Here is an 8659-nt window from a genome sequence, read left to right as displayed (position 1 = left end):
GGGTCTCATGCTCCATACCGTTATCTCGCACCTGGCTCCTGTTATCTAACAAAAGACCGCTTGTTCTCGCAACCCCACGCTCTGAATGTTCCCCCCTCCCAACTCATTTGAACAGTTCATCTTCATGCTACTCTGTATTTTTCCATCATGAGAAAGTCCCATGGCCCTGATACTTTTAACAATGTTTCAAATCAGCTAGGTTGCATAACACATACATACATCCACACCTGGCAACAGCAGATAATATTCAATCATATATATGGTAATGGCTATAATGTAAAATACAGGATCCAACAATCCCCCTTTTTCACAAACCCAAGGGTGTGAACAAAAATTCAGCAATGAATCATATAACAGTTACAAAGTTTAAAATACCTTCATGTCCTCCATTCGATCCCACTATGTACTAGATTGGCTACCAGCCACCTAGGAACTTACAACCCTCATGTCAAAAGAGAACAACAGCTCATTCAAAAACAGAACAAAAGAAAATGGTGTGCAATTTAAGTCCCCCTTTTGACACCCGCTAGGGTGTCACTCATTATCCTTTATTTCAGCAGTCCCAACATAGTAATATGTTAATAGCATCTCATGAAAATAATAAAAAGTTTATTATTAATAAAACATAATAATTATTATTATTATTATTTTTTTTTTTTTTTTTTTACAGAAAAACAGAAAAGAAAAATCAACCAAGAAAAAATAAGTGATATATGCTTATGTCTCCCCCTGTTGGCTGGGATCCCTGCCTGTGCCATTAAACCCCTACAACTCATCCAGAACGCCGCAGCCCGTCTGGTGTTCAACCTTCCCAAGTTCTCTCACGTCACCCCGCTCCTCCGCTCTCTCCACTGGCTTCCAGTTGAAGCTCGCATCCGCTACAAGACCATGGTGCTTGCCTACGGAGCTGTGAGGGGAACGGCACCTCAGTACCTCCAGGCTCTGATCAGGCCCTACACCGAAACAAGGGCACTGCGTTCATCCACCTCTGGCCTGCTCGCCTCCCTACCACTGAGGAAGTACAGTTCCCGCGCAGCCCAGTCAAAACTGTTCGCTGCTCTGGCCCCCCAATGGTGGAACAAACTCCCTCACGACGCCAGGACAGCGGAGTCAATCACCACCTTCCGGAGACACCTGAAACCCCACCTCTTTCAGGAATACCTAGGATAGGATAAAGTAATCCTTCTCACCCCCCCGCCTTAAAAGATTTAGATGCACTATTGTAAAGTGGCTGTTCCACTGGATGTCTTAAGGTGAACGCACCAATTTGTAAGTCGCTCTGGATAAGAGCGTCTGCTAAATGACTTAAATGTAATGTAAATGTAAAAACAGGATAAGACTTTATTGTTTATTGACATGTAAGATGTAGGATAAAACTTTGGTCATGGAAAACAGAGTAAAGAATTATTATAAACCATCTGGTCCTCTCAGCTACTCCTATCCTGTACCAGGTGGGCTCCTTGCCACCCAGGGACTCTAAACCTTCACAACAGGGAGAACAAACATACTGGAAAGAAAACCTATCATAAAAATGTATAACAAGGAACTGTGGTGGTGTAAAATTTATTCTACTACCTCACCCACAGCATACCATGTGTCATCCTCAGTCAGTCCCATCCTCCCTTGAAAGCATGCTTCAGTATCAGCATCTCCAACTGGAGCATCAAGCAAAGGCATCATGCCTGAAGCCTTCACCACATCTGTAACAGACTTCTTAAAACACGGTATGATGCAAGCAGAACATCACATCAATAACAAATAATACAATAATTAGGGTCAGAAATCCAGTAACCACCATACCAGTGTACTTACCCAACCAGGCTCCCAACTCATTTGAACAGTCAGACTCCTCCACCCCCGCCATGGACCTCATCTTAGCAGATAGTGCATCAAGCCCATTAAGGGCCTTAGATATACTACCATCTGGACTGGTATTATTAGGAATATACGTGCAACATTGTTTACCGAACATCTTGCAGACGCCCCCCTGACTGGCAAGAAGCATATCCAAGGCAAGTATATTCTGTCTGGAAACCCCAGATGTGGCCTCAAGCTGTTCAGACATACCAGTGAGTGCATCACGGGAGTAATTCACAAAACGCTGTTGATTATAGTAGATATAATTAATCCATGCAGTCTGTCTAGCATCCACTATGGCTGGACCCATAATAGGTAGTAAGTGCCAGAGTCCATCATTCCTACCCAAGGCCTGAAACTCATGAGGAACCCCCACTGGCACTCCCAACAGGTTAGTGTGTATGTCAACTACATCCTCTGTCCATGGAGCACTACATCTATGTCTCCCATGGGATGGAATGTTTTCAGGTCCCCTGGATACAGAACCCAACAGCTGTTCAGCAGTAACATCAACAATGGTCAGTGGAATTATCAAACTGGTCAGACCACACGTACCTTGCCATTCTCCTCTAAGAATGGGTCTCAGCACTCTTTTGGCTCCACACATCCACCACACATCAGCCAGACCACTAGTTTGGTTTAGGCCTGTAACTGGCCAAGTGGAATTAATGGTTATGCTACTACTGCAATCAGCTTCAGGCAATCTCCCATAATCAATGCCATTACCTGTACCCGTGATGCAATTGTAATTGCCCCCATATGCCTTAACACCCCAAGAGGCCCGATGAGGAGGTACTGCAGGAAACACAAGGCTCAAAGAGGAACAGAAAGTTGAATTGGGCTGAACCTGGTAAAAACTTCTCAGAATACACAACCACCCTCTCCTTCTCCTATAGCAAATGGGTGTGTAGCCAGAACAGGTCTAGCATGACTACAAATAATGCAGTCCTTTCTTCTCAGGGTTTTAGCTGTGTACCTCATATAAGACAGCCACAAATTGTCCCTACCATCAAAACCAGTCTCAGTGCCTAATTGATCAATAGCCGAATAGTCCCTAACATTAATTACCTGAATGGGATTTTTTAACACAGTGGTGGCAGGTTCGGTCCAGGGGTGGTAGAGGAGTGTGTCTGGCCCTGGTTCCGTCTGGGACCTCTGGTTTTGGCAGCACCCTAATAGAAAACACACCCATCATGTCTGTCCTCGTCCTTTGTAGTCTGAGGGTGTAAGTGCCTGCATCAGAGAGCTTAATAGTTTTGATGGTTAGTAGGATTTCATCACCTTTACAAAGTTCAACAGTGCTCCCAGGTTTCCCCATATCATGGAAAACCTATCCACCTTTGTGGGATCCCCTATGCTATAAGGATACCCTCTTCTCCAATCCTAGAACTGTCCGAAGTCGGTTATCATGTAATCTCTACTCTAACTTCCTGTCTACCCAGATCTAGGGATCTCTTATGCTTATTTTGGAACAAAATCCTCATCGTCTAAACCATGGGTCAAATTATCACTCTCCGCATACTCAAGTAGGACGTGCTGTATCAGGAATATGTCACCCACGATAAGACAGCTCAGACGAACAGCTTCCATTTGAAGCCCTACCCTTTCCCCAAGAACACATCACTTAGCAAGAGCCAGACACATCTTCACTTCTATGAACAAAAACAGGGATGACAGGACAGGGAGGGTTACTTCATTCGAGAGATGGCCCCCGGAATTCTGTTAATTCCAGTTCTCCTCCCGAACACTGTTTATTGTTCGACAGAGCAATGTGTCTTACCCTCCCGCCGTGCGATATGAATCTGGGTAGCTCTTTCAGCTAGCTGTCACCAGGGGTCTTTGGTATGGTCCCCAAGCCTCTGGGACTGGATTGAGTGACTTCACCTGTAGTTCACCTGTAATGCATAAAATCCTGGACATACAGGCTTGGTTAACAAACAATTTCTCATATGTTTTATCTGATTATATCTTTAACTTCTATGCCCATTTGTTAGCTACATTTTTTTTTAATTATTAGTTTCTTATCCAATAGGCCCCATCCTATCCTAGACCACAATTTACCCATCCCCCTTTTGATACCTGGCTCTGCCCAGGTAACAACCTTACCTACTCTAAATAATGACTTAGGTAAGATTAGTATATTATCCTTCTGTTCTGACATTATCATGTAGGAGCGCCCCTTTCATTTTCCACATGTCCAACTCTCCCCTTCCAAAACCTCTCCTCTCTTCTCTCCAACCTTCAAGGTCTCTGCAGGGCGGGGGAGGGCCCCTCCGTCTGCCTTTTCCCCTCTCTGTAAAATACCATGTCTCTGGGAACGTGGAAATCCCCTTAACCCAAACGTTTACTACAAAAACAAAACCTAATAATTATGATAATCCCCTCAAACTCAAATAATTTGTCTCTATGTTTCATGTTTTATTCGTGTTTCTCCAAATTGTCTCCCCAAAAATACTTCTTAAATACCCAGCCATTAGACACACACACAACTGTGATAAACGTGCACTGTCCCTTTAACATAAAAACCTCAGCCTGCAATCCCCTCTGCGGGCCTTTCATTGTTCCCCATAATGAAAACAGATTCTAATGTTAGTATACCTTAACCTCCTGTTTAATTTCAGTGGTGTTATCTGAACAATCAAACCAAAATCAATAACCGGGAAGTACCTGTGTAAATTAATTAAAAGAACAAAATAAATCTACCTTATTTCTCAGCACTTGGTTAGAACACCACTCCCGTCTTACATCGACCACACCCGTCGCCCCGTACCTAGTGTATATCTTATCTATTACTCAGTGGCTCAATTAATGCTTAACGTAAGTATGTTCAGATGTTGATTATGTAATTCTACAATATTAGTATAGTTCAAACCTCATAATATAACTCTACACACCGAATTTTACGTTAATAGAGTTTAACACCTTTTCCAACAGTCATGCACACCACCCAATATTCTATGATATAACTCTCATCAGCAAGCCTGCGACTTTTTCAACATTCTCACCGGTACCAGCTCCAACTGAAATACCTAATGTACCACACTCGCTTGGTCCCCGACCTCATTCATACCGATATTAGTCCCCGACTGAATATCAAGCGTATTTCATGCACACGATTTGAGTCTCACAAATCTTCATTTACGCCAGTAAACTTCAATTTACACCATACACACACAAATCTTCATTCTCCCCAGCAAGCAGACCAGTAGGAGATGCAATGGCCCCGCCTTCTGTCCATTCTCTGTACAGCTTCTCACCCCGTCTCCTCCACTCCTTGCCCTCTCTGCCTTCATTTAATTCTAGAGTGGACTTCAGCGTTCTCAACACCTTTTCCATTTCCAACGACATTCCATGTACACTACAATACTGCCAACAACCCACGCCTTTACTAAAACCCAAGTGGTACCCCTTCCCTACGGCCAAAGCGGCCCCCAATTAGGTCTAAAGTAAGAACTCAATTATGCACTGTGGGTCCCCTAGGGTATTAAGAAGTCTAGTGTCCCCCGGATTATCACCTTTACTTCACTACCCAATGTACTTCACACACACCTATGCTTTGTTAGGACCTTAGAGAGACCCTTTCCCGAAGGCTAAATCGGTCTCAAGTCCGAGTAATCAATTTAAATATCCGTCATTCACACTTGGCCCTGCCTAATACATCACGTTCGCATCATATGGCTTTCTATTCGCACTTTGGTGATCACTCGTTACCCACCACTCATACATGTAGTCCCAGACTATCCAGTCACACTTTTATAATCAACTATAATGAATCATACATGTAGTCCCAGACTATCCATTCAAGCTTTGGTGGTCACCCTTTACCCACCATTCATACATGTAGTAAGTGTTCTCTGTTACCACCTACCAGCCAGGCATACTAGTACATCCCATACACAATGCACCATTAAGTATGGTTGATCAATAATAAAATTGCAGTTGCCAATGGAGATATTACTTTCTCAACTATTTTCCAATCTCACACATCATAATAGTTTAAATTTAGTAACTTACATCAAACAGGTGTCTCACAAAACTAAATTTGGATAACTCCAATGTGCAGAACTTTAGTTTTTCACAACAGGTGTCTGCTTACCCTTTTTAATTGACCGGTCAGGATTTGTGAGACACACCGTCCGACGACAGTACTGGCCAATCGGCTGGCACACCAATGTCCAGCGATGTCCTTTTACCAGATCACGTCGGGGTCACCATTTGTCATGTATTGTATGTTTTAGTAAATATATATGTATATTTTGACCAATTGAAATATATATTCAGACTATCTGAGTATACTTAGCCCGTCACTGGTAAATACCCGTGATGAATTCCTGGAGCCACGTACTCTGCCTTATCTCAGAGCTGCTCCCTCGCACACTCAGAATTTTATATGCGTTGTTTAATTTACACGGCGTTGTGGAATGCGCAACCAATAGATTATATGGCAACACAACTAAAACATTGTTTAAACATTCACTCGATATAGGCAGTACATCTAAAACATCGTTTGAACATTCATTCAATAAAGTCGACACATCTAAAACATTTTCTAAGCATTCGTTCAATTTATCATTCAGTAGACACTTATGCACATACATTTGAGAATTCTCGAACACCCCGAATCTATCAGTTACCGATCTCAGTCGGACCTGTCACAGCAGGACTTATTGAATAGAATTATCACTTAAATTAATTCTATCAGTTACCGATCTCAGTCGGACCTGTCACAGCAGGACTTATTGAATAGAATTATCACTTAACATTTAATTCTATCAGTTACCGATCTCAGTCGGACCTGTCACAGCAGGACTTATTGAATAGAATTATCACTTACAAATTAATTCTATCAGTTACCGATCTCAGTCGGACCTGTCACAGCAGGACTTATTGAATAGAATTATCACTTAACATTTAATTCTATCAGTTACCGATCTCAGTCGGACCTGTCACAGCAGGACTTATTGAATAGAATTATCACTTCACATTTAATTCTATCAGTTACCGATCTCAGTCGGACCTGTCACAGCAGGACTTATTGAATAGAATTATCACTTCACATTTAATTCTATCAGTTACCGATCTCAGTCGGACCTGTCACAGCAGGACTTATTGAATAGAATTATCACTTCACATTTAATTCTATCAGTTACCGATCTCAGTCGGACCTGTCACAGCAGGACTTATTGAATAGAATTATCACTTAACATAGTACAAATTAGTTCTATCAGTTACCGATCTCAGTCGGACCTGTCACAGCAGGACTTATTGAATAGAATTATCACTTCACATTTAATTCTATCAGTTACCGATCTCAGTCGGACCTGTCACAGCAGGACTTATTGAATAGAATTATCACTTCACATTTAATTCTATCAGTTACCGATCTCAGTCGGACCTGTCACAGCAGGACTTATTGAATAGAATTATCACTTAACATTTAATTCTATCAGTTACCGATCTCAGTCGGACCTGTCACAGCAGGACTTATTGAATAGAATTATCACTTACAAATTAGTTCTATCAGTTACCGATCTCAGTCGGACCTGTCACAGCAGGACTTATTGAATAGAATTATCACTTACAAATGAATTCTATCAGTTACCGATCTCAGTCGGACCTGTCACAGCAGGACTTATTGAATAGAATTACGACCACATATGTTTACTTCACTGTCATTCTCATGTCATTTATGCATATACATTTAAACAAGAATTCATACTCACACCCGGTAATACTGATCAAATTTGGATAGACTATGCGACAATATGCAAAGTTTGATTTAACAGGTTTTGCTTACCTTGTTTATGGTCGACCTTGGATGTCATAAGGTGAAAGCACCAATTTGTAAGTCGCTCTGGATAAGAGCGTCTGCTAAATGACTTAAATGTAAATGTAATGTAAATGATCAGTTTCCCGAGTTGAGCAGAATTGTTGTCCTCCCCCGAATGTCTTCACCTGTCCTCCGCGAACCGTCCTTTCACCAATTCGCCCCCTCACACCCACATCAACCACTCTGGACTGGGTCGTTAGTTAACCATCCTCTTGCTACCATTTCTGTTGATGATGGGATATGTAGATAGGGCGAGTCGGTCAAGGATCGATTCGGACAAGGTGGTCAATTATATGACAAGGGACAGTTTATTCAGAGTAAAGATATCTGGTACAACGTATACGGGCTCATTCATTTGGCCTCACTAAAGAACCATCAGAAAGAGCCCCGATAACAGATTGCAAGCATGTTATGTACAGTAAAGAAAGTGGGTTGAGTCTGGAAGTCTCTGTCTTTTGGTTGGATACAGTTGAGGTGTTGTCTTCTTGGATTGGTCCTGTTGAGCCGTCCGTCGTTCCTCCGGGTCTCGTCGTGTCGTTCTCAGTCACACAATGTTCGGCTAGGAAGGAGATTGTGTGTGTGTGCTTGTGTCTGCAAGTCAAGGCTGTCTCTTCCTCCCAATGTGTGGGTGTATGTCTTATCTGTGTGTCCTCGGCAGTTAGTGTGTGTAATGTGTGTGTGCTGTGTGTGTGGGTGTGGGAGCTATCCTGTATGGGACCTAACATGTTTTACTGTGAAAATACGTTGTCTCAGTTATAGCAATGTGATAGCAGTAAGCTGGTCATTTGCATAAGAAATAGCACTTCCTTACATTAGTAATTTAGGTCAACATTGGATCATTCAGAGATCCTCACTGAACTTCTGGAGAGAGTTTGCTACACTGAAAGTAAAGGGGCTGAATAATTTTGCACGCCCAATTTTTCAGTTTTTGATCTGTTAAAAAAGTTTGAAATATCCAATAAATGTCGTTCC

The sequence above is a fragment of the Oncorhynchus nerka genome, linkage group LG12, assembly GCF_034236695.1.
Source record: "Oncorhynchus nerka isolate Pitt River linkage group LG12, Oner_Uvic_2.0, whole genome shotgun sequence".
NCBI lineage: Eukaryota > Metazoa > Chordata > Actinopteri > Salmoniformes > Salmonidae > Oncorhynchus > Oncorhynchus nerka.
Note: the sequence above shows the minus strand (reverse complement) of the source record.